Source organism: Ambystoma mexicanum, chromosome 7q (assembly GCF_040938575.1).
Source record: "Ambystoma mexicanum isolate Mex_15411 chromosome 7q, UKY_AmexF1_1, whole genome shotgun sequence".
Lineage (NCBI taxonomy): Eukaryota > Metazoa > Chordata > Amphibia > Caudata > Ambystomatidae > Ambystoma > Ambystoma mexicanum.
In genome coordinates this window covers 1,113,291,357-1,113,318,833 of record NC_090941.1, presented here as the reverse complement: position 1 = coordinate 1,113,318,833, position 27,477 = coordinate 1,113,291,357, and positions in this window count along the sequence as shown.

Genomic DNA, 27,477 nt, shown 5'->3' with positions numbered 1-27,477 from the left:
CGAAGTTCTAGCACCAAAATCCTGGAACTCACTACCACCTAAACTGTGAGCTGAAACATCCCTCGTGACCTTCAGAAAGGCACTGAAAACCATCCTATTCAAGTACATCTGTACCTAAAAATGCCAATGTAAACATTAATAATGCTGTAACCAACAATTTACCTATGCTCACTGTTCTCATGTAACCTTGGAACATTGGCAATGTCTGTAACCAAGTGCCCACTGTTTTTATGCCAAGTAAGTTCTCTTGTAACAGCATCACGATGCCCGAGGGCAGTTGTGTGCTTTAAAAATGCAAATAAATAAATAAATAATCTACCTTTGTGCTCTGATAGCCTATTTGACCTCGCCAAGTCCTCCTTCGCATAGTCTAATCACAACTGGCAAATTTGGGACTTCAGGTTGCCCTAATTATCGGACTGCTACCTGCGTTATCTTGTATTGCAACGCTTTGGTGCTTAGTAGTACCTTTACATTAGCCTTAGACGATCCTGCCATGACATGTAGTGGTACTACTTAATAACGCTGCTTAACTGTGCCTCTCATCTGATCCATTTAGATCCACAATTTAACTGTATTATGCATAAATATTTCTAGACTATGACAACCCTGTTTCTTATCTAGCCTGACACCCTAGCAATGTCACTAACTTGACCCTTGCAACAGTGCTCCTAGCCAGGGTCAAATACTTTTTATTTTTAGACAAATTACTCACCTGTACTGATTAGTAGTGCCCGTCTACATCTACTGTCATGTTGAGGAACACTGCTGGCACGGCTAGCCATCTACTAATGATCACATTATAGTTTGATACGATATAGAAGTTTACATTGTTTTTAATTGACTGTGGTGCCTCTAATCACAATGTGCATGAACACTGAATTGACACTGATTATACTGTAATCCAACTGTGCGCGCACTACTATTGTATTGCTAATGACTACATAGTTGCTGCCCAATGGTATTGCTACTGTCTACAACATGCCAATCTAGCCCTGCACTATAGAAGGCTTCCAGGCATACCTCGAACATGCACCTTAGAAAATCTTCATGTTGTCCTCACTGTAGTCTCCTCTTAGGCTGTATCTAGCCGTATTCTCTAGAAATGTTTCCTTGTTACTCCCATTATAGATGGTACTCCTGTTGCATCTAGCTCCGCACTGCAGAAGACTTTTACACTGCAAAATACATCTACTGTAGAGGGCTCTAGGCACAGCACTTTGCTGACATCTAGAGTGCCCATTACACACAATAAAGTCCAGGTGACTGACCCCCCTATCATAGCCCGGCTTACCCAGGAGCCACCACTGGCTATACCTAATACTGTATTGCTCGCCTAGGCTAATCATGCTACATGCTCACTTAAAGGTTTCCATCAAACCACTCCTACTTTTACTTACAATCATTCGACTTCTACTGAACCATACAGCTAACCATACTAACCATATGGCTTTACCTTCCCCATTTCAGGGGGGACTCAGATCTGCCAATAATATGGACCTCCCACCTTCTCTGATTAGAATAACTCCACCCCAATCTAACCAAATCTATCCTACATACTTTCTGCCACCTCTATAGCCTACACAGGACAGAACATTTCTGCGCTCAGGGACCACCAAATCCCTACCCGACCTTATGACACAAGTCCAATGGATCCAGAAATTCACTAGGTGACCCAAACCTAACCAACCTTGCCCTACTAGTGTATGTAACCTTAGATTAGGCTCCAGACTCTCCTTATCATCAACAGCCAATTTATGTAACAAACAGACTGCCATTGAACTGCGAATAAGGAACACTAAATTTGCACTAACTGCAGAGTCTAGTATTCCATCCATCCACCTTAACAGCCTAGACAAGATTTAGGTAAGAAACCATATACGAAATGAAAGGAGCACTGATCAATGCAAGATCCTTAGTGGCCCATGCCACCGAAATTGCAGACATCATCTCGGGCAATCAGCTTGACTTTTTAGCCGTCACAGAGACCTGGCTTCATCTAGCGGATGGCCCGGCCCTTTCACTAGCTATCCCTGAGAACGACACCATCCTCAGGGTAGATAGAGAAACCTCCAGAGATGGGGACATCGTCTTCATCACCAAATCCAACTTGGGTTTGAGAGTCATACAACATCTGCTTCTACTCTCTGCTGAACTCCTCTTAGTTAAATTACCCCTGTCAGCATCACATACTATTACGATGCACCTTGTTTATAGGCCTCCTGGGCCTATTGCGTCCTTTGAAGAGGACATAACAGCCCTACTTAACACTAACACCAAACCTGGGTCACAATCTATTATGCTCAGGGACTTCAATTTAGGCCTGAACGACCCTAACAATGCTAATGCCTCCACACTAGCTAATACAATCACTGAAGCTGGCCGCCTTACTCTCAGAGGTAATGCACCTACCCACATAAAAGGCCGTACCTTGAGTTGGATTGACGATATTGACTGCAAAACCACCATAACTGCAATCGAACCTTGTACATGGACATATCACCATTTGATCTTGTTCTCCATACAAGATAACCTACCAATCGACTCAGTGAAAGCCATTTCCCCACCAGCCTTAACAAGAAATAAACAAAATATATCTGTCAGCAACATCATGCCCCTCATCCAATCTATCACCAACATGGCTAGCCTCCCACTGACCCTACCTTACTTGTTGACCTGTACAACACTACTATCAACCAAGCTATTGACTCTATCGCACCACTTAAGCTCAGCAAAGAGAAACCTTGGGCCCACCTAAACACCTGGTTTACTCCTAGTCTGAAAGCCTTACCCAATGAAAAAAGACACGTGGAAGCTCAATGGAGAAAGAATCCGTCTGAATTGAACAAAAATAACCTAACTACTCTTGCAGACAGATATAAAAAGGAAATCATCCAAACTCAAAAAGCTACCTTTAACGAAAGAATTAAAAAAGCAAACTCCAACACAAGTGAACTATTCTCTATTCTAAGGGAACTAGAATCACCTGTCAACCCCATCGATACGTGCATCAAAAACCAAACGTGCAGTAACATACAAAATGTCCTTTGTAGCAAAATAACTATGCTTCAAGAAAAAATCATAGCCAAAAGAACTTGCTCCATAACAATATACTAGTGGCACATGAAACTATACTTCAGGAAGCCGCCAACAAACAAGCTAAACCGAATAATCAGTTTAATTTCAAACCCATCTCTACAACAGAAACGGTAAAGATCATCTCATCTCTCAAACCATCTCGGTGTCTAGGGGACTCATGTCCAGCACCTGTAGTTAAAGAAGCAGCTAGGGATCTAGCTCCTTTCAATACTACACTAATCAATTCAATTATTCAAGTCCTGCTCAGTTCCGACAAATCTTAAAGACACTTGGGTCCTACCCCTTCTAAAAAAGGCTTACCTAGACCCAAGTGTACCTACAAACTACAGGCCAATAACAACTGTACCGTTTCTCCTAGAAATCCTTCATAAGGCTGTCTACCTTCAGATTCAATCCTATCTGGAGGCTAACAACTTACTAGGTACCCGTCAATCAGGATTTAGGCCGAGACATGGGACAGAGACTGCCCCCATCGACCTAAAGGACCAAATGGACGAACGTAAGGATAAAGGAAAAGCCTCCATTCTCCTTCTATTGGATTTATCGGCGGCATTTGACTTGGTTGACTATAAAGTCTTGTGCAACCACCTCAAATCTGCTGCCCACTTCGTGAATGAGGCCACCACATGGATCAAATCTTTTTTAGATAACCGCTCCATGAGAGTCGTCTCTCCTACCTCCACAGCGGACCCAGTACCTATCATATGTGGAATGCCGCAGGGATCCTGCGTCTCCCCAACTATCTATAACATATTTACCAAGCCCATGTTTGATATAATTAATTCAATAAAATCTACCTGATCATACAAACTTGGATGGCCACACATGGCCTTTGCCTCAATGATGATAAGACTGAGCTCTTACTCATTGGGTCAACTAACAGACTGAACAAACTCTCTCACCAATACAACTCCTTCATCATCGATGGACTAAATATTAAAGTTTCAAAGGAGGTAAAAACCTTAGGATTTTATCGGGACTTAACTCTGAACCTCAATAAGCAAGTTAACGCTACAGCTTCGGCCACCAGCTACACGTGCAAACTGATCTACGCATGCAACCCATTCCTCTCCACTGAAAGTTGTTTAACGGTTGCTCGACACCTCATATTATCTAAGCTGGATTACTGTAATGCTCTCAGTACAAGCAAACACAACATCAGCAAACTACAAACACTCCAAAATAATGCCTTTAGATCTGCCTTAGGCATCCCGAAAACTCACCATATTTCTCACGCGAGGCACTCCACCAACTGGCTCTCTATAAAAGACAGAATAAAGCTCGAATGATTAAACCTCATCTTCAAATTTCTCTCCAACATGGCACCACAATACCTAGTAGAGAGATTTACCAGACACACTTCAGAACGTCCCATCAGAATGGTGCAAACCAACAGGCTTAGGGTCCCTAAAATTAAACTTAAAAAGGCAGGAGGGTCCAGTTTCCCAGTCATGGAAGCCCAACTATGGAACTTAATTTATTGTACCTGCTGTAACCAGTAAACTGTACTGCGCCCAGATACCTCAGGGTGGGAGCACCAAATAAATAAATAAACAACAACAACTGTGCCAACTGGGCAAAAGATATGTACAATTTTTCGATAATTCCAGTGTGACATGGTTATCATCAGATAATTGTCCCAAATTTGCTATATGGATCTGAAACGTTCATTGGTTCGGAGAAGTGGGTTAATTGGGAAGCTCTCCTGTGGAAAAGAGTATTGGCCTTACAACAGGGGGCTCCTGTGGCCGCTATTTGACCGGAGTTAAGTTTAATATCTTTGCAAGCACGTTGTGACTGGAGAGTGCATCAGCTGTGTAGAGGCTTTTTGCCTCCGCCTGACAGCTTTTTTAAATTAAATTTCAGGCTTAATTAAGCACTGAAATCTTGTAGTGTTTTGACAAAATGGAATATTTAATGTGTGGCTTTGCTGCGAAGAATTTGTCCCTCTGAGGATGAATTATGTTTGCTTCCGAGTAACACCAAAAATAAGGTTTTTGTTCTAGACTGAGTTAGGACCCACGAGCTGTTAGCAACCTATCGACTTTATGAGCATTTGAAATGGAATATTAAGCCGTTTAATACAATTTCACCATAATTGTGTAAGCACCACTCATAGACTTTTAGAAATTCGATTTTACGTTTTAAAATTAATGTGTTCAACACTAGAGATGTAATTGGTGCCAGAGAGGGCATCCCAAAAATAGAGAGACTGTGCCGATACTGTAATGTTGCTGGGAGGACTTAAAACATCTGTTTATTGAATGTACTGTATTGTGGGATGTACAATGGGAGATTTAAAAAAAAATTGTAAAATGTGAAATGATGTTTCAAATTGGGACATTTTCTAGTTAATTTTAAATTGTTTGGGAACCTCGCTATGTATTGCTGTTATTGATTATTTAAAAAAGGTTTTAGTATGATCGTATGATGAATTTCTAGATTTCATTTCGATGTGATTTATTGAAAATTTGAAATGCTAAATTTACTTTGAAAATGTTTGTGTAAATGTGAAAGTTTGTAAAAACTATGACACACATAAATACATAAAAGTAATAAAGTGCAAATGTATTAATTAATTTTTGAAGACCTCGATGCATGCAATAAAATAAAAGTAAATCATCAGTGTATGCTATCCAGCAAAGTTTAAGATCAAATAATTTAGGATATGTGAAAGCCATGCTATCCAGATCCTCACCAATATTTGAAGCGTAAAGATTAAAAAGACAGGGTGCCAAAATGCACCCCTTTCTAAAGCCCATTTTGGTGAGTATCTTCATAGACAGTTTTCCGTTGTAATTTAGTTTTACTTGAATGTTGGAATTTTCATGAATTTGAATTGACAATTTTAACAGGCCTTCTGAGATACCCCACTTAGATTATTTAGTCCAGAATAGTTCATGGTTAACTACACTTTATCCCATGTTAACTCCTGCAGACATCTCAAGATATGATCATTAAGAGAGGTCCCCCGCTGCTTTCTAAAAAACACCTGAAACTTTTTTTTACTCTTCCTGCTTCTTCAGCCCACACATCTACATGGTTTAACAACAGAGATGCAAAAATGTTACTGTCTGCATCCATGACCATTATTGGTCTGTAATTCTTAGGGTTGTTACGCTGGCCCATTTTATTAAGTTAGATAGGCTATTTGGACCCATAGCTCGAGTAGAGATCGCCTTAATGATTAATCTTGTTGAAACTCTACACTGTATTATCTGAGGCACTAAACAAAACTGGGACAGAGTTAAGATTGGATATTTTATAAATAGCCTCAAATGCTGAACCCCGTCTCTTCAGATATAGGACTTGACTGAATGGTAGTTTCATTAGTTTCCAAATCATTTATTACTCTCCATGAATTTCAATCTTTCCTATTTAGCAGGATTTGTTTCCCCATCTTTTTGATACATAATATGTCGATCATTTTTGTATCCAGTTTGTAAATGCTTGTTTCACCTTTTTCAGTTCCTGCACTTTAGTAACTTGACAAGATCTACAAGTTTTTATTTCCCGGATAGCACGTGTCAACTGTCTTTTCCTATCTGCTACAATGGGATCAACAATATGAGTGTGGCCAGACCTTCTGGCCAGGATCAGCTGGAATTGTATTTTAGACCGCAGTATCTGTTTTGATAGACCTTCCAAAAAAGGGTGAAGGTAGAAAGTTTCCAGCCATATGAATTGTCATGCCAAATCTGGGACAAAGATTTGTTTAAAATATCTGTACGGTGCCCATTCCATTTAAACTACCCCCTGTTACTTTGAACTTCAAACTTAACCACTAACATATTATGGTCACTTAAAGAGGTCTCTATTACTTTGAAATGTTGATAGCATCGAAATAGACCTTGGTCAGCAAACACGTAGTCAAGCACAGATTTGGAAGTACCTCTCCTCCCGGTTGACTGCATAGGGATATCACCAAAGATATTACCATTGAAAATGTTTAGCCCCAGAGCAGAGAGACTAGAGAACCACGACCACATCCATGGAAATCTTTCAAGTTGGTAGGATTGGATGGCAGCAAGTATTCTGGATCAAAATCCTGTTCGACATCACATGTTTCTGACATCCATTTTTCTACAAACATAATGTTGCTAAAAAAAACTTTACCATACAGATGCCAGAATTCCAGGACATGTTAATTACCAGTAACTCCCTAGACTTATGGTCTACCCCAGGGTCTACAACCATCCCTAGAGCCCCTTTCTGAATATTAAACCCGCAAAAGGATGTGCCAGTGAAAAAGCGTGTTCACCACTTAAGAAGCCCTCCATAGAGACTAGCCACGTTCCTTTTTTTTCAACCTGTAAGACTATACTGTAACCATCTAAAAAGGTGCTCCATTAGCCATGTTTTCTGGACCAGAATAATATCGTGGTGTTTTATAACTTTGCCTAAATCTTGATCAGTAAATAGATGAGCATTCCCCCGTAAATTCCATGAGACCAAATTCAATTTTTCAGTAAAGGTCCTGGTTCCTCACCCCCGTACATTGGGCGTTTGAATTTAGCACGCCCGAAACCCACGACCAGTCATTACCATCCACCTTATAGTTATGAACTTGAGGTACAAAATATATGAGGTGATTGGATTTAAGTCGCTAGTACCAGTCACTGTGTATGAGGCAAGAGGAGTTATGTTGCCTTAGTGAAATAGACTCTTTCAAGATGTTATTGAAAACAATGTTTGAGCTGATGTCCATCGTGACCAAGTCAGTTCTTTGCTCCTCAATAAATTAAACTCTAGCAATATCTTTGTGGAAATCGCCCTCAAATGGGGCACTTCAGAGAAAAGAGCTAAAATATTGGATCTGTTCAAAAGAACCGGGCATTCGTCAAGTAAGATGCTTTCCAATAGTAATCTATTGGGACGATAGAGGATGGGGGAACCTTACCCTGCACGCCCATTCTCCTGGTTATTTGCATAGAATTTTAAACAAAGCACCACACAGCAAGGTCTTTTAAAGGCAACGACGACGATGATACCGCTCCTCTTAAGATACTAACGTTTTTTGACGATTTCTGTTTCGAAAGCCAATTACAACCTTCTGCAGAACCATTTGCCTCTGAAAATGAATGAACACCGCAAAAACCTCTGGACGTCGTTGTCACGTTTCCACTGGGACCGCTACAAGTAGCTTCATTGACTACAGAGACCTTCGAAACTGCAGCAGGACCAGTAGCCTCACACTCAATCCCTACTAGCAATTTAGTCAGAAAAGATTTTTGATGCTCATGTTGAGACTATATGAGCAATAATAGTTGATTGTGTAACTGCGTCGGGAAATTGCTCATCAGATCTTTACTTTTATCCTCCGCTCTGTCATTGGAATCTGGCCGGTGAGAACCTAAAGCTAGGTTGGAATCACGGTGTTGAAAACCATCATGTGACTTATAGCTAACCTTAGAGGTAGTATTAGGTGCCTCTGGGACCTCTTCCACTGCAGTGAGGTATACATTTCTTAAGACTTTTTGTGAGGAGTTGCTGTTTCCTTTCTCTCCTTGGTATTCTTTGGTTTCTTCTCCTGCAAAGCAGGACCCTTCTTCTTCTTTAGAGCTAAGTGGTTTTCCTGTTGGGTTGCAGTGATATCAATAATTGGGACAGGGTGCGACAGAGCTGAAGCCCCCTGTTCCGGGGAAACTGTTTGCGTGATTTTGTCATAACAGGTAAGGAAGCTGTACCCTGAGATAGTTGATTTCCCAATTGGGTGATTGTGTGGCACTGATATCAATAATTGGGACAGGTTGCAGCGAAGCCACAGCCTCTTCCACTCCTCCACTATTAGGGGAAATTGTATAATGTTGGTGATCGCAGCGGGTACGAACGGCATATCCCGATTAGACACGCTAGTCGGAAACCTGCAGCATCTCTCTCCCGTGAGGCCATGTCCACATTTGGAGCCTCCAGATTATTAAAATAATATTTAAAATTGTCAATGTTTTTTTAATTTGGCGTGAATATTTTCATAGAGTGTCACGAAAGCGGCAAGGCCGCAGATAAAGTCAATTATAGCTGATTGGTTAGAGTCCCCACATTGGGATGGTCCTAAGAAGGACGTTAGCCCACTTCTGCGTGATTGCTCAGGAGTAGACACGGAGGGCGTGTCACTGTTTTCACTAATCTAACTGTCCTTATCAGTGAAGATGGGGGGGAGTATTTCCTTAGAAGCCACTTTCTCTGCCCTCCATTAAACTGGTAGTTAGGTCTAGCAAGTCCAAGTCAGTGATACAGAGTCTAGCTTCTCTAGAAGCATTTTAAAAAAGGAAGTCATTTTGGCTTCTTTATTTATTCCTATGACCACTGGTGGATGGTAAAGACTCCTCAATGGGGAGGCAGGGAGAGGAAAAGCCTGAGCGTGCTCCAATTGATGTAAAGTAAAGCTATCAGTAACGTGAGGTGCTGCCATTGAGGAGTTGCTTCTACGTGCATACATGTGTATTAATTGCACTAACCCACCGTTTTGAGGGTAGACCATAACCTAATAGAAGCACCTTTCACAACTTAAACTGCTACATCTGCACTTCGAGCACTTCACAGCGCTTTAGAGGAGGTTTTAAAGGGCAGTCCTCCTCCTCTTCCTGGTATGTTGCATGGCAGCATCAGTTGAAATAAACAGAGGACTGCCAGTAGTCATAGGTTCCAAAACCAGCGTTTGAAAGAGCAAACAGTGTGTCAGGTAATATAAGCTTGCTCCCTCCAGCGTCTCCAACAACAAAAAAGCGCAGCTCCCACTTCTTCAACAGCACGCCCGTGCACTTCAGTTTCCCTAGTAATGCCACTTGTTTATTATTCTCATTTCAGTTTGCATGAAGCGGTAAGGGGAATTCCAAGAGTTCTGACTGCTCCAAATTCACCATATCCTCTCGTGGTCCTAAACCGGTCACCTTAGAAACACAACGAGGTTACACAATATCCTAGCTATGCCCAACTTTTACAAATTTGACAAATCCCAATTAGCACTACGCAAAGCCACAATGGGCCTCATTCTAGATCTGGCGATCTGGAAATAAGGATTGCGGTAGCAACATACAGGCACTCTTTCCGGACTGCCAGACTTACAGAGTGTAACTTACAGGTCTGACCTGCCAGGAGAACCGGCCCCTCCAGGCATGTTTCTCACGGAAGTACCGGCACTGCTAGCAAAAGTGCCAGTGCTTCCGTGTCCCCATTCCCGTGGAGTCCTGTGGGAGTCGACGGGAATGGGGACTGCCGCCTGAAATCCCAGGCCGCTGCGACTAGTAATGTCCTGGTAGCAGCGGAATATCAGGCAGCGGGAACAGTGTTACGAGGTCGACAGCAACACATCAGTAGCCCCGGCGGGTTACGGCCGACCTCGTAATGAGGCCCAATGCCCTCAGTTGATCTATTCAGTTCATGATCTGTCAAACATGGATGCAGACCCTCCCACAACTAGCTGGCACTGCCGCCCACTGTCACCACAGTTTCAGATTTCATGTCTAGGTTATGAAGGCAGGAACATTGCTAATGCCACTGTCAAGGAACTCAAATGCACCCTAACCCTTCACCTCTCTACTTCTGAAACTATCCCACTATGTGTGGCTGTCTGGAGGGCTTTAGACTTGAAGTAGTGCCCCACAAACGCCATAAAGTTCAAAATTAATTTGTATATTTCAGAGGTGCCACCTGGATGACGAACCCCGTTGTTATAATCCGGACCCTCAATGATGTGACACTCGGTCTTTCACCCGCATTCAGCTTACTACTTCTTACCCCACTTTGCTATTCGTCCCTCAATATTTCATGCAATTCTCAATATTGCTAAATCACTGGTGCACCACGTGACAGGAAACAGCAGCGCGAGTTACAATGTCCAAAGCAACACACTTTTAAGAGACTCAGAGATGATATTAATAGAAGACACACAGGTTGAATATTAGTTTGGTGATAAGCAGACAATGGGCCTCATTACGACCCAGGCGGTAATCTTCCGTCATTACCGCCATGGCCGTGGGCCGATGGCGTAAAGAGCGCCACATTATGACCCATCGCGCACGAGCATTACGACATGGCGGTAATGCAATTAACGCCATGGCGGAAAAGGCCCCTACCGGCATCGTAAAGCGAGCAAGGTGCACTTCCGCCACCGTAAGTAGCGGCCACCGTAATTAGCGGCCACCGTAATTAGCGGCCACCGTAATTTGCGGTGGCCGTAAAAAGCAGGACCGGAAATAGCGTCATCGCGCCGGAACGGGAAACAGCACGTCGGCCATCTTTAAAAACACAATCCATTGCCATCCTACCGAACAACACCAGATCCAACCCTGACACCTGTCCCAACCAATCACCCACCCATCCAACTACCCAAAAATGCCTAAAGCTGTTAAGAAGGCATGTGACCGCCAGCGCCAGGAAAGATTCAGCCGGGAGGAACTCTGCATGCTTGCGGAGACCCTGCAAGACAACGCAGCTGTCGTTTTCTCCCCTGAAATGACCAGGACAGCGATAGGGAAAAAGAAGGCCATCTGGGCCCTGGTGGCCGAGCGTGTCAGCGCGGTGGGGACCGTACCCCGCACCCCACAGCAGTGCAGGAAGCGCTGGGACGACCTCCGCATATGGGTCAGAGCGGTCATCTCTGCGAACCGCAACCTAGCAATGGGTACCGGTGGAGGGTCGGAATCCCCACTAAAACTCCAACCGTGGGAGGAGATTTGTGCAACCACGATTGGCATGGAAGCCATTGAAGGCGTCGGAGGGATGGAAAGGGGAGCTCCGACATCAGGCGATGAAGGTAGGTGCCTCAAACAAGACATGCCATAGTCACTGCAGTCCATTCATGTGTAGCACAAGGTTGCCCTAGAGTGTAAATGCAACACATTTCCACACTGCCCATAGCCACATGCGAGCACCACCCTGTATACACTGCTGGCACCCGCATACCTGCATCCACATCCCACACTAAAAGGAGACAACCTGCATGGCCCTGCCTGAAATCTGCCTCATCTACTGACCAGAATAATGTCTATCATTGTCATTCCAAAGTCCGCAGACCCATCAATAACGCCCTCCCTCCTTTGCTCCACCACAGGCACAGATTCACACCCCGAGGACCAGGACACCCCTGCAACGAAGAGTGCCAAGAAGGCCAATTATACCGTCCCCGCACCCTCGACCTCAGCTGCAGTGAGGCAGACCCCACAACAAGCAGGACCCACTGCAAGCATACCGGACGTCCCACCGGCAAGCACTCCTGTAGTCAGCAGGCCAGCAGCAGCTGCTCCACCTCTACCAAAATTGCCTGCCACAGAAGGCACCGGGTCAGCGGCCAGCAGCAACATGGGTGAGACAGCTGCAATAGCTGCATGTTCAGACTCAGACATTGAGGAGCACGAAGTCCGAAGCCCCACTGACCTACTACATTCCCCCTGTTTGTCAGACGCCAGCCCCCATGAGGATCACACACAGGGGCACACAGAGGTAGAGGAGTGGCTTTCTACCCCATGCCCAGTCCTCAGTCCACAGGAGGGGAGCAGCCCCTCCAACACACCACCAGCACTGGCCATGGGCCAGCAGGGGCAGCAGTCCCTCGAGGACATCACAGAACGGCAGCAACAACTGTCCACGATGCTGGCTGAGCATGCCGCGGAATTTGTGTGGGCTAGGGCAACCATTGAAAAGGCCACGAAGACCCTAAGGGCCGAAGTTGCGCAGAGCACTGCCACCCTGAGGGATGCCATGCAGGCCATGTCCAGGGACATCTGTGCTGAACTTGCCGGCTTGCGTCGTGCGCTCACTGAGCTCACCCACACCCTACAGGACGGGCATGCACGGGGGCAGGCAGGGACATCCTCCACTGCCAGTTCTGCACAGAGCAGCCCCGTCCGACGTTCCGGACGTAACCTGCGCTCCACAGCCAGGGGTGCCCCGGGGGCCGGGAGAGAGGGCATGTAACAGCCTGTGCCCACTTTCACAGGCATCTGTTGACACCTACATGGGGTGTGTTGGGGTGTGCAGGGGGGAGGGGGGAGGGGGTGTGTCACGACGTTTCATAGTTTAAATACACTTTTTTCTTTCCCAAAATGAAATGTGTGGGCATTTTCATTGTGTATGTGTGCTTTATTGCTGTACAGTCCACAGTGTGCATGTCCCAGAGACACACAGTGCCCCAAGTGCAGTCTCCATGTGATTCACACCAGCCGTGTGTGCTAGAAGCAGTGGTCAATGATACTTAGGCGCATTGCACGCCCCTTCTGTGCGTCGCCTCCTCCATGGGGTGCCGCCCCATCTGCACCCTCCTCATCCTCATCGTCAGGTGGTTGCAGTTCTGCGTCAGGGTGCAGGGGCACATTCCGTTTGACGCACATATTGTGTAGCATGACACATGCCATGACGATCTTTGCCACCTTCTCATGGTGGTACAGGAGTGTCCCACCAGACCTGCTGAGGCTTCGGAACCGTGCCTTCAATAGGCCGAATGTCTGCTCTATGACCACACGAGTATGTGTATGTGCACGGTTGAAGTCCTCCTCGTGCTGGTTCTGCGGGTTACGGACTGGTGTAAGGAGCCACCTCTTCAGGGGATAGCCTGCATCACCTGTATGTAGGCGAGAATGTATGTGTCAGTCATGTCGTCTGATCAAGAACATGATGTGCCAACATGGCTTGCATCCAACTGTTACTTTGGCTCACTTCTACATGCACTAATTGATTCACACAATGCAACCAGTATATGCTCATGGCTCCCATGGCCTGTTTTGCATGCCATCACCCAATGTATGCAGAGGGGTTGATTGCATTGTGAGTGCCCATCCTCTGTCTCCGTTCTCTGTGTTACTCACAGCCAGGTGGAGTATGCATCATCCCCACCCCCCTTTCTGCCAGGTGGAGTATGCATCACCCCCCCCCTTTCAGCCAGGTGGAGTATGCATCACCCCCCCCCTATCAGCCAGGTGGAGTATGCATCATCCCCCCCCTTTCAGCCAGGTGGAGTATGCATCACCCCCCCCCTTTCAGCCAGGTGGAGTATGCATCATTCCCCCCCCTATCAGCCAGGTGGAGTATGCATCATCCCCCCCCTTTCAGCCAGGTGGAGTATGCATCACCCCCCCCCCCTTTCAGCCAGGTGGAGTATGCATCATTCCCCCCCTATCAGCCAGGTGGAGTATGCATCACCCCCCCCCCTTTCAGCCAGGTGGAGTATGCATCATTCCCCCCCCCCCTATCAGCCAGGTGGAGTATGCATCATCCCCTCCCCCCCTTTCTGCCAGGTGGAGTATGCATCATCCCCACCCCCTTTCTGCCAGGTGGAGTATGCATCATCCCCCCCCCTTTCTGCCAGGTGGAGTATGCATAATCCCCCCCCCTTTCTGCCAGGTGGAGTATGCATAATCCCCCCCCCTTTCTGCCAGGTGGAGTATGCATCATCCCCCCCCCTTTCAGCCAGGTGGAGTATGCATCATCCCCCCCCCCTTTCAGCCAGGTGGAGTATGCATCACCCCCCCTTTCAGCCAGGTGGAGTATGCATCATCCCCCCCCCTTTCAGCCAGGTGGAGTATGCATCATCCCCCCCCCCTTTCAGCCAGGTGGAGTATGCATCACCCCCCCCCCTTTCAGCCAGGTGGAGTATGCATCATTCCCCCCCCCCCCTATCAGCCAGGTGAAGTATGCATCATCCCCTCCCCCTATCAGCCAGGTGGAGTATGCATCATCCCCTCCCCCCCTTTCTGCCAGGTGGAGTATGCATCATCCCCACCCCCTTTCTGCCAGGTGGAGTATGCATCATCCCCCCCCCTTTCTGCCAGGTGGAGTATGCATAATCCCCCCCCCTTTCTGCCAGGTGGAGTATGCATCATCCCCCCCCCTTTCAGCCAGGTGGAGTATGCATCATCCCCCCCCCCCTTTCAGCCAGGTGGAGTATGCATCACCCCCCCTTTCAGCCAGGTGGAGTATGCATCATCCCCCCCCCTTTCAGCCAGGTGGAGTATGCATCATCCCCCCCCCCTTTCAGCCAGGTGGAGTATGCATCACCCCCCCCCCTTTCAGCCAGGTGGAGTAAGCATCATCCCCCCCCCCTTTCTGCCAGGTGGAGTATGCATCGGTACGTCATTCACCTGCCCACTTCCATGACATTGGACTCACCGAGTAGCCAGGATCTTGGCCCTGCATGTCGCTCCATGTAGCGTGGTATTGTGGAGTTCCTCAGGACCATAGAATCATGGGTTGATCCGGGGAATCGGGCACAACAATGTGTGATGATCTTGTTGGAGTCACAGACCATTTGCACGTTGATTGAGTGGAACTGTTTCCGGTTGCGGTACGGTACCTCCATGGCACGTGGAACCACCAATTCCACATGGGTGCAGTCGATGGCACCAATGCAACCGGGTATGCCGGCTAGTGCATGGAAACCCACTTTGGTGTTTGCAATGTCCTGGGCAGTCCGTGGTAATGAGATGTGGTCGTCTGTGTGCTTGAGGAGGGCATCGAGCACTTGGATGAGTGTTCGTGAGAATAATGGTTGTGAAATGCCATGCAAGTGCCCCACTGTGTGCTGGTAGGTGCCTGTGGCCAGGAAGTGGAGTACAGACACTACCTTCAGTAGGGGGGGGATGGCGGTTGGAGTGTCTATCATGCTGACGATGTCGTTGTGTATCATGTCTACGATGGCGGTGATGGTGTCCCGGTCCAAACGGTACAGGGTGTGGATCTGCTCAGCAGTGAGGTTGAATGGATTGGCTCTGATGCGTGGGATTGGGGGCTGCCTGCGTGGTGGCACTGGCTGTGCTGGTGGGGCTTGCTGGGCCTGCCTTGCCCTCCTTCTCCTCCTGCGTCTCCTCTGTGCTGCCTGTTGTTGTTGTTGCTCTTGTAGCACATGCATTGCTATCAGGTCCTCCAGCCCCAACATTGCTAGTCGTATTAGTATCATTGTGGAGTGTGACTGGGTGTGGGAAGGGGTGGGGTGTGCTCTTTTTGAACTTCCTGAGTCTGTATTGCCTTCACCTGTGCTGTTTCTGTGCACCTGTGGCCACTTTACATGGCCCTTTACAGTTGGTTCGCGATGGCGTAATTAGCACCATGGCGGTAAGGTACTTAACGGGCTGGGTGATGGCGTTAGGTGCATGTCCGCTTGGGTCGGCATTTGCGTACCTTTCCGCCATGGCGCTAAGTACGGTGTGTCCGGTCGCGTGCGCGCACCCTTAGCGTAGTTAGCGGCAGCGTTAACTACGATGCCGCTAATGGCATGGTAGTTAACGGTCACGGGTCATGATCGGACCTGGCGGAAAACGATGGCGGTAACCATTTACCGCCATCGTTTTTCACTTAGCGCCAGGGTCGTAATGAGGCCCAATAGGTTTAAGGCGATAATCCATTGTGCGGCCATCTGGGTTACCAACATCTAATCAATATTGATATGTCCTGTCGCCCAGACACATATTCTCATTAAAGCTGCACAAAGCCACACATATTCTAATTCCCCTGCAATGTTTCTTGGTGATTCTAAAACACCTGCCACTCAGTACCTTTGCTTGATTGCTCTGGTGACTGGTCACACCATCATGACACATTTTCGTGCCTTCCTTTAACTTCTCTTTAACTGCCACTCACTGTATCACCTTTTTGGCTGCTCGTATTGACTTCTGACCAAGCAACCTCCATTATTACAGCTTGCTCGTAAACACGTGGGTACAGGTATTGCCTTCAGCATGTGCCACCTGGCATTCAGCACCAGGCCTTAACGCCTCACAGGGGCCCTCAATCCAAAAGGGAACATCTGGGCTCGACACAAACACTGCCCCAAAGTCGTCTACCACTTAAAGGTATCCACCACGTTAGACTATCATAAAATGGCAACACACATGCCTCCATATTTCCCTGGACTAATCTACTGGTAGTTAGTCCCGCCTAACAATCCTTCCACTGACATTTCTTTTTCAATTAACCTAAAGGGTGCACCAGACTTCAGAAACATATTAAAGGTTTTCTTCCATACACTAATCCCACATTACAGATCCCAGCCCAGAAATCCATCCCCCTGGGAAAGTATATTTTACACAAATTAAACCTCTCCTGCCCCCACACACCTGACACCGCCTTTTACTTGGATTTGATAAAAACCAAGAAGACCTGCCACCTCATCTGCACTCACGTCTATTATCAAACATTCCCTGGCACCTGCTGGGTGTCCCACATTCCAGCAGCAGGCGCGCAATTTTAGATGCACTCCACATCCCATCCACTTGCTCTGCTTCAACAGCCCTTCACCTTGATTCCTAACAGAGACGACCCCTATGCTTTACTTTCCCTTATCTTGCACACACCCCACCAGACTGCCATGCTCCGATTTCTTCTCATTCGTCACCTGCACACTCAGACGGCGGCCTTGGGTCATGGCTTCCTGCCAAGTCATTGCTTTGCCAGCCATAATGTGTTTCTTTCCTTGGCATCATATTAATGGTCCATTCAAGGATTGATTGATATTGTTATTGATATTTTATTTCTATCGCGCTCGTACACAAGTGTTTCAGTTACTGTGCACCGACAGGCAAGGACACAGGGGGAAGAAGCCTTCCCAGATAAGCAGAAACAATAGGGCACCTGCAAGAAGCCAAAGCAGAACATCCCCATACTTACAGACAGAAGAGAGCCGTGTTGTGGTCCTCACACATGGGACCGGAACGTGGTGGACATGCCTATTGATAAAGGCCACCCATCATTGCAATGCATTGACTCTCTCTGTCTTTATGTTGCTCAAAGATATTTGTGCTGCCGAGAACAATGTTAACTTTCTAAACAAACTGATTCTTTGGTGAAGACGGGGACCTAAACATTGCCCTCGTTGCACCTATCCCGCTTTCAGCCCTTCGAAAGAGAAACAAGAGATGTACACTGCTCGTGACCCCCTCCTCCCCTTCATCGATGATGTATCGTAGGTGTCAGAGACGCTGTTCAGTCATGGAGCTGATAACGTCACAACTTACATCATGACATAGGGCCTCATCACGACTTTGGCGGTAACCCTTAAATCCGGCGGTCGCGCTATTACCGCCGGATTTAAGGGTCCGCCAAATCAGGACTTTGGCGGATTTCGCCCCAGCTCTTGGCTCGGGGGACATCCGCCAAATATTCACGCTATTAACATCGGCGGGAAATCCGCCGGCGGTAAGAATGCAAATTGTCCCCATTGAGCCCAATGGAGAATAGGGCATTCCTGAATGGGCTCAATGGGGAATTACATTACCGCCAAACTCATGATCCGGCGCTATTAGCGCCGTGGAGTTCGGCGGTAGGGCTTGGTAGGGCTAATACCACCGGCGGTAATACCGCCGGCATTACCGCCAAAGTCGTGATCAGGCCCACAGATTCGATAGACATGAAGCACAAATAAATTCCTGCACAGAGCTATGCAGACATTTTAGTTTATTGCTGATAGACACGAAGCAAACGTTTACGACTCACATAGTTAGAGGACTGACACACACATTTCTTTTGCTAAGCAGAAAACCGCAAGATGCAGAAGTATGCACATGGATAGATTGCTGAAGCTCAATGCAACTAACAGCAAATAAAGATTGACGACATGCACATTGGAGTGAGTGGGAGAGGCTTTGAGAATTCGAGACGCAGAGAAAGCTGATAGACTGATCCAGCTCAAGCTGACAGAGCAGGCTTCCAGAGTAGTGACTGTGTACCGACAAGCAAGGACACAGGGGGAAGAAGCCTTCCCAGATAAGCAGAAACAATAGGGCACCTGCAAGAAGCCAAAGCAGAACATCCTCATAATTACAGACAGAAGAGAACCATGTTGTGGTCCTCACACACGTGACCGGAACGTGGCAGACAATGCCTATTCATTCAAGCTAGGTAGAGATTGCGGCTCCCACTGGACTAAATACAGGGGGATACAAATGTAGCATAGATTCCAAGATAAATGTATGTATTAATTTATTTTTGTATTTGTATTGTGTGCTAAGCCCTGGGCATGAAGGCACATATAATTGATCAATTAAATTTCACATTGAACATATCAGATCAGATTCAGTGAACATCAGTGTTTTTAGTGCTTTTTGGAAAGTCCAATAAGAGTGTTCGGGTTGCAAGATAAGTGGGACAAGGTTTCATTGATTGGCTGCAATGGCCAGGAAGCTCGAACCTCCAGCTTTGGCCCATTTAAATTTGGGCTGGATGATGCAGTGGGCACAGGCTGATCTAGTAGGTCTGGAGGAGGAGGCTTTAGTGATCATTTGAGGTGAGTAAGGAGGGGCATCCTCGGACAGGCTCCTATGTGTGATGGACAGTATTTTGAAGAGGATCCATTCACGAATAGGAAGTCAGTGGGACTTTTTATGGGCTGCAGCGATATGTTCCACTCTGGGGATGTTCAGGGCTGCTGTAAGAGTGTTAGTTGGAGCTACCTGCATCTTTCGAATGTTGTAGTTTGAGGTACCTGTGAAGAGAGCATTGCAGTAGTCAAGCCTATATCCTATGGTGCTCTGGCAAGTGTCAGGCAACTGTCTGGGGAGAGGACGGGTCTGGAGGGTTTGATTAGTTTAGCTGTGTAGGCAGCGGAGGAGACAATGGTGCTGACATGCCATCTGAGAGATAGGGAGGCATCCAGGTATATGCCCAGCGTTTTCACAAAGGGTGAGACTGTGATCGGGATGCCATCGATATTAAAGGAGGAATATTGTAGGTCGAGCCTTTTGATCATTGATGGTGGTGTCATCAAAAGTATCTCTGTCTTATTATCATTCAGGCATAGAAGGTGGGTGACTATCCAGGCCTGGATGGTCGTGTAGATGGAGTTGAGTGTGTAAGAGTCCTTGTGCTAGTTGCCAGAGAGGGGGAGTAGAATATGAATATCGTCAGCATAGTTTGTGTAGGATATGCTGTTTGAGTCCAGGAGTGCATATAGTTGGATTGTGAATATATTATACAGTGTTGGGGATACGCAGGACCCTGAGGTACCCCACAGGTGATATGTGCAGAGGCGGCACTAGCATTTTCTGAGAACGCTCTCATAGTTATATCTCCTACGAAGGAGGCAATCCAGATTGTGCCCTTGGGTGAGAAGTTGGCAGAGGTAGAAAAGGTGGTGACCCATGATTTTGTGATCCACCAAGTTGAATGCTGATGATAGACTGAGGAGTAGCAGCAGGGCGAGTGTGCCTTCATCTCTAATTTCGTCAACCTGAATCTTTAGATCAAGTAAGGCTGATTCTGTTCCGTGGCCTGGGTGGAACCCTGACTGGCATATTCCTAAAATGTGGTTGGCTTTTAGGGGTCGCTGGATTTGCAGATAAGCAGCTGTCTGTATTTCTTACAAGAATGTGACTGTTGTGATTGGGCAATAGTTGGTTGGGATGGTAGGGTCTAGAGTAGAGGGAGCACCAAGGCTTCCTTGAGGCTAGTGAGGACTATGCCAGTAGAGAGGGAGGCATCGATGAAGGTGGCAACTAAGGGTGCTAGGATGGTAGCACAGTTTTTGATAAGACTAGCTGGGCAGGTGTCACCTTTGCATAGGGAAGGTTTAAGACCTTTTAAGATGGATATAACTTTCTCTTCAAAGACATTGGTAAAGTGCAACATGGGAAGATTTTGAGGGTTGCTAGTGAGGGGTGGCGGGGATGTCGTTGATGCTTGTGAAAGTTTTAACAAGAATTGTTTAGTATCAATTTTCCTGTGTAGGGTGTCTACTTTGTTGAGCATGGCATTTTGAATGTTGGCATCTTTGAATATAGTGTCAGCGGGTCTGTGGGCTTTTCTAGTTCCCGGAGTATAGTGAACATTTCTCTGGTGTTAGCTCTAGCCTTGGCAATGGGGGCATTGTATGTGGAGGATTTGGCAGAGAGGATGGCCTTTTTGTAGTGGTTGGTGGCTGTCGTGAACAGTAGATTTTTGGCTTCTGAAGGTGATGTCTTCCAGTTGGCTTCTGCTAGCCGTTTATTGGAACAGAGCGTTTGAAGTTCTGGTGAGAACCATGCGTTTCTGTGTGTAGATGGTTTGAGTTTACGTGGTTTAAGCGGGTCAGTCGTGTCAACTGCGATAATAAGGATTTTGTCATACAAGTCTGCAAGTGTATTTGGGGCTTTGTCAAAGGGATGCTCAGGTAAGTGTGAGCTGAGCAAGGAAATAAGGCAGTCCTTGGTGAGGTTTATGGAGCTTTGTGCAGGTGTGGGTGGCAACGAGGTGGTAGTAGGTGGGGCGTGCCTAGTGGGTGAGATAGAAAAGTGTACCATGTTATGGTCCGATCACGGGCAGGGGAGTTGGTGTGGATATCCACCTGACAGTTAAGGTCCACGATCCAATCTAGAATGCAACCTTTGTTATGTGCAGGGGTGCTGATGCATTGTTGAAAACCAGGAGCGCTAAGTGAGTTGGAGAGAGATGTGGCTGCTGGGTCATTAGGGTCAGTAAACCCTAGGGTGAAGTCTCCCAATAGATTAGAATTAGAGGTAGGTTTGATGTGGGTGCCCGAGGTGTGTAGGTGGTTCTCCTCAAAGGACATGACTGTGCCCAGAGGGCAGTAAATGGTGTGAATGGTGACGGTGTCGGAATCTGAGAGGGTCCGTTTAACTGACAGTATGTCGCAGTTGCCAGACAGGGTGGTGCTCAGTTCTTTAATGGAGAGTATGTCTTTTGCTATGATTGCTACTCCTCCATCTTTGGCATTAGTTCTGTCAGAGCGGAAAACAGAATACCCTTATGGCAAGACAATAGAGAGGGCCGGACCAGTGGCACCATCTAGCCAGGTTTCTGTGGTTACTAGAATGTTTAGGTCTAAGGTAGTGATGAGATTATGTATGTTGAGGGCGTGTAGGGATGGATCCTGCATTGATTAGAGCACTTTGTATCAGTAGGGTAGGTGGATGTCTGTTATGGATGGCAGGTGGAGCCTCAACTGAGTCCTTCTGCTGTGTAGTGGGCTTTACTGGTTTGGGGATGATGCGGGTAGCTAACCACTTGGATCTGAGTTTAGGGGGCTGTCCATACAACTAGGCAAGTGTGCCTTCCGGCAGTAGTTTGGGGGGGTGGTCAGCAGCCTAGTTCTAGGTCTGTATGACAATACTGTCTTAGACTACTCCTACTCTTACTACTAGGCCAGCGTTTCCTAAGGCAGTGGTCTGCGGAAGTGGGGCGTGTCAGAGGAGAGATGATGCTTGAGGGATAGTGTCACAAGGGGGTGAAGGGGGTAGGTGCAGAGGCCATAGAGGATGGGGGCTGAGCAAAAACCCCTGATGCATCGTGATACAGTTTTGATAGCCTGAGGGGGCTGTGCCAGGTGTAGTAGGGGCAGCCCGAGGGTGGCTACTAATGTACTCGAATGATGGGGGAAGGCTGCTTGGAGTGTGCTCCGAGTGGAAGTCTGGGCTGAAGTTCTAGGAGCAAGTAGTTGCAAACCAGAGTTACTGTGCTTTAAGCACAAGATGCCCTGTGGTGACGTGCCTTTGTGGGTAGGGCTAGGGGGAAAGAGCTCTAAGTGCTCTGGGTTGGTTTAGGTGTGACAATGATGGAGCTGAAGACAGGGGTCCTGTGGATGTGGACAATGGCCTCCTGACTATGGGTTCTACAGCCTGTGGTAGGGGCGGAGAGGCGTGCAGATAGGCACGGAGCAGGGTTGTAATATCTTACTTTGCGTGGGCGGGATGAACAGCTCTGTGTGCCCAAGGCAATCTGATTTGACAATCATAGCTGAAGGGGCAGCATGGCAAAGTGCAGGGAGGGAGGATGTTGGCAGAGGGAGGGAGTGCAGATAGAGGTTGGCTGCACTTGTGCCACTTCCAATAGCAGACAAAGTGCAAGCTGGGAAATAGCACATTCCCTTGATGCTGTGGTGAAGAATGAGGTCCGGCGAAGGACCTGGTGGGTGAATTGCTTCAAGTTGGTTAGCCTGCAAGGGGATGGGCGGTGGCGCCAGCATCCAGGTCCAGCCAGGACGGGCCAAGACAGGAAGATGCCTTTGGCTGCTGCCTTCGGGTGATGCCGGCTCTGGGGTTCCAAATGTTCTCTCTCGCGGTGCCGGAGATCGTGGAAGGTAATTTATTGGGAACATGAAGTATCCTCAGAGTCGTTCCCACCATCTTGAGTGTTGCACCTGGCCTGTTCCCTGTCCTAGACTCCGAGGCTGAGAAGACCCTGTCTGTCCAATGGTATGATATGATATGTGGCATTTATAACACACCTGTACAAAAGTGTTTCTAGGCGTGACAAGACAAGGAGGGGGAAAGAAATGGAGGACAAAACAATGATCTTTCTAGGCCTTGTGTTATTCAGATTGCACAAATGCAGGGAAGAGGGAAGCAGAGAAGTGCCACGGGGAGAGGAGGGGAGGGGAGAAGTGTAGTTAACTAAATAAGTTCAGCCAGTGGGTTGCTCATAAGTGCAGAGAGAAGGGAGAGAAGGGACTTTAGGGTTCCAGCACGAGGGCAATTGAACATGCAGGAGTCTGGGCCCGAGTTCAGAGGGTGATCAGTGAGCAGAGCAGTCGGGTACATCAGCAGGGGAGAGGAAGAGAGAAAGCAGAAGCGAAAAGGAAGAGCGGTCCCAGGCCCAGAAAGCTTTGTGGATGATGCAGCCACTGGGAGCCAGTGAAGAGGTTTCAGAGCTGGAGAGATATGATCCCTGGGCTTGAGGCCAAGGAAAAGTCTCACAGTCCTGTTCTTGATAAGTTGTAGAAGAGGCAGGAAGATTTAGAAAGAGGCTGTTGCAGTAGTCCAGCCTAGAGAGGACCAGAGCTCTGGAGACATTGAGCTTCTGGGGGAAAGTGACAAAAAACAAGAATACCCCTGAGGAGGTGCAGCTGATAGTTTAATGTTTTAGAGACATCAGAGATGTGAGGAGAGAAGTAGAGGGTGAAGTCGAAGATGACACCAACACATTTAGCCTCACAGGAAGAAGCAGGGAGCAGGAAGGAGCAGGAAGAGGGCTCAGACTGGGCGGCCAGAGAGAGAGTGGAATGGAGGAGGATCTCAGTCTTACTGGCATTAAGGCAGAGATCATTTGCGTCACACCATTTCACACAGTCTGGTGTGAGAGAAGGAGCAGAGGAGGCTGAGGGGAGTCTGAAAGAGAGCTGTGTGTCATCCGCATAACACTAAAAACTGGAGCAGAAAATAGCGATGCGGTGGGCAAGAGGTGCCGGGGAGTGGTTGAAGAGCCAGGAAGAGAAATTAGACCCCTGAGGAACACCATAAGTAGAGAGAGAGATAGAAGAGAGGAAAGACCCCAGTTGGACCTAAGAGGGTCAGTCGGTGAGAAAGGAGAAAGAAGGTCAACCAGGCCCGGGCCTGATCAGTGATAGCAAGGTTTTCACAGAGGTGATTGAGCAGGATGGCATGATTGACCGTGCCAATACCTTTTCACCTACTTCGATGAGTTTATACAATGTTGCACGGGCCAACCATCTTTCACTAACCTGTAACTTTGCATTTGATACATTTTGGAGGTGGTCTCTGGAGGAGCCACCAGATATGGTTGACCAATGAGTGCACTCACACATATAGAAAGGTTTGTATAGTCCACCTTACTAACCTATCCCGGTTCACATTAGGTTTTTTGGGATGTAACTGTATTTGTAACATCATTAGTGGACAAAACGAGCTGACAACCACCTGGACACTGAGAGTGAACGTGGAGAATGTTACATTGTTCATGCTGCAATCTCTGTCATTTGAATGGCAATAAAGACTGCTGAAACGTGCTGTATGGCTGGGTCTTCTGTTCTTGGGGCAGGGGATTTCCAGGGCCCAGTTCCTCTTGCCTGTACAATTGGGAGGCTGCTAATAGTCCCATGACCGCTTTTACACTGGCCTGTGTAGAGCCCAACTCCTTGCCTCGGCATTCCCGACATCACTGTGTGTTCACAGGTGATTCTACCCTAGGTTAATTTATCACCAGCCCAGGAGCAATTTTGCCCAACTGGGATTGCCTGCTGAGGCGTCACACTCCCCCCTTCACCCAGTAGCCTCCTTCTGATGACGGCTGCCTTTGTCATCCTCTTCTATGTGTTTCTTAAAGGGCTGTCTGTCTGTCTCTGGAGGTCTTCCTCACATTGCTCAACTGTGATCAACGACTAGGGGTTGACAAGGCATTCTGCCAGGAATGCCAACCAACTCCAGGGCACTTCAGGGCCTGTCCACAATGACACTCTTTAAGGTGCCCCACTACTAGGAGATCAAACCCCAGAACCCTACATCTGTCCAATAAGATGATCACAGTCCCAACTGGCGGATCCTTGCACTTCGCCACAGCAGGTCCCGCCAACTGAACACAGGTAATACCGATTCTCAGGACACTAACTCCTAGAAACTGCCTGCACACAGTACCTTACGAGCTATATACGCCGACAGCAAAGCTTGAGTATCTTGAATTTTCCCTCTCTTCCCATGAACCCAACAGAGCACTCTCCTTTGCAGATTCCAGAGCACCAAGATGCCATGAAAATGGCAGTAAGTTAAGGTGCAGTATGAAAACCAAAAAATATAATGTCATTTGCATCGTGCATCGTGCAAGTATAGTGACAAGAAGTGCATAGGGAGGGGGCATGTCAGGGCAGAAGGGATGGAATAAGGAAAACGGGGAGGGGTATGTGCAGGAGGGAGAGGGCACCAGGGGGCTGTAAAAGTGCTAAGGGGAGCCCAAGAAGGCAGGTACCTGGGGAGCAAGGGTTAAGGGTCAACTAGTGCGACCAGTCTCAGTGGCTAGTCAGGGAAGGTTGCCCAAAGGCAAGTGCTGGTATAAGGGTGCTGGAGTATACAGATCGAGGAGGCCCTGTCCCCTGTAAGACTCATAAGGGTCCAGGCAACCAGTTGCAGCGGCAGGAGACACTAGGAGAGAGAAGGAGCAGGAGAAAATGAAAGTCTTGAGAAGATTCCAGAACTTAAGGCGATCCGGCTCAAGTCTGACAGGGGCAGGGAGGCCGTTCCAGAAGGAAGAGATATACCCCCCACTCTCTGCTTGGATAAATGTCTGATCTACAGAGAGTCGGGGCTAGAAGACCAAAGGACTCTAGCAGGGAGGTATTTAGGGAGAGAAAGCTGGATGTAGTCAGGTCCCAGGCCCCATAAAGCCTTGTGAATGATAGAGAGGGTCTTGAAATGTATCCTTGCAGCCACCGAGAGCCAGTGAAGAGATTTTAGGATTGGCAAGATGCGGTCCCTGGGCTCGAGGCCAAGGATAAGTCTTGCAGTCCTATTCTGGATCCGTTGAGGAGGGCGGAGGTCAGAAAGAGGCAGATTGAGGAAGAGGCTGTTGCAGTAGTCCAGCCTGGAGAGGACCAGAGCTCTGGAGACATTGTGATCCTGAAGGAAGGTGAGGAAAGGGGGAATGTCTCTGAGAAGGTGTTGCTGACAGTGGGCCTTCTTGGCATGGTCAGTGATATGAGGTGAGAAGGAGAGAGAAGAGTGAACGCGTCAAAGATAACACCCAGGTTTTGTACCTCACACAAGGGTGAGGGCAGGGAGCTAAGCAGGGTGGCCAGAGAGTAGGAGGGAAGGAGTGGGTAGGAGTCGCAATGCTGAGGATCTATGTCTTACTTGCATTAAGGCAGAGATCGTTACAAGTAAACCATGCCTGATTATTATAAAGACAATGAGGAATGAGAGAGGAAGGAGAGGAGTTAGAGGAGGGAAGCTTAAAGAAGAGCTTTATGTCATCAACATAGCACTATAAATGAGGAGAGAAGGTGGTGATCAAGTGGGAAAGAGGGGTAAGGTAGGTGTCAAAAAGTCACAGCATGTCGATAGAGCCCTGAGGGACACCACTGGTAGAGAGTAAGCATGAGCAGAGAAGAGGGCGCAGTTGAACCTGGGAGGGCCGAGCAGAAAGGAAAGGGCTCAACCAATCCACTGTCTGGTGCATGATTTATGTGAGTTGCATGATTGACCGTGTCGAAGGCAGTTGACAGATTGAGGAGGATGAGAACAGAGGGAGAGTTGGAGTCAAGGTTTGAGAGCAGGTATCCTGGGAGTGCAGGAGAGCAGTTTCCGTGCCTCTGGCTGCTCTAAAGCTAGACTGGTGGTTGTCGAGACAGTCAACAGATTTAGTGTGATGGATTAGGTGGGAAATGACCAACTTCTCCAAGAGTTTACCCGAGAAGGGGATAGTGAAGATAGGGCAGTAGTTAGCCAGGCAGGAAGAGTCCTCAGACAGCGTTCTCAGGAGGGGTGCACAAAGAATTGTTTGAAATGTAGTGGGAAGGAGCCAGTGGCAAAGCAGTGGCTGCAGAACTCAGCCAAGGAGGGAGTGATGGAGGCAATGTTTTCCTTGACAGTTCTAGAGGAGCAGGGAAGCACCTGTTGCGAGGAGACTTTCATAGAGCAGACTGTCTTGGTGACCTCATACGGTTCTATGGGTGAGAAGGTGGAGAGTAGAAGGAAAGGAGAGAGGAGTGTTAAGGGGAAACATGTGAGCAGGTGG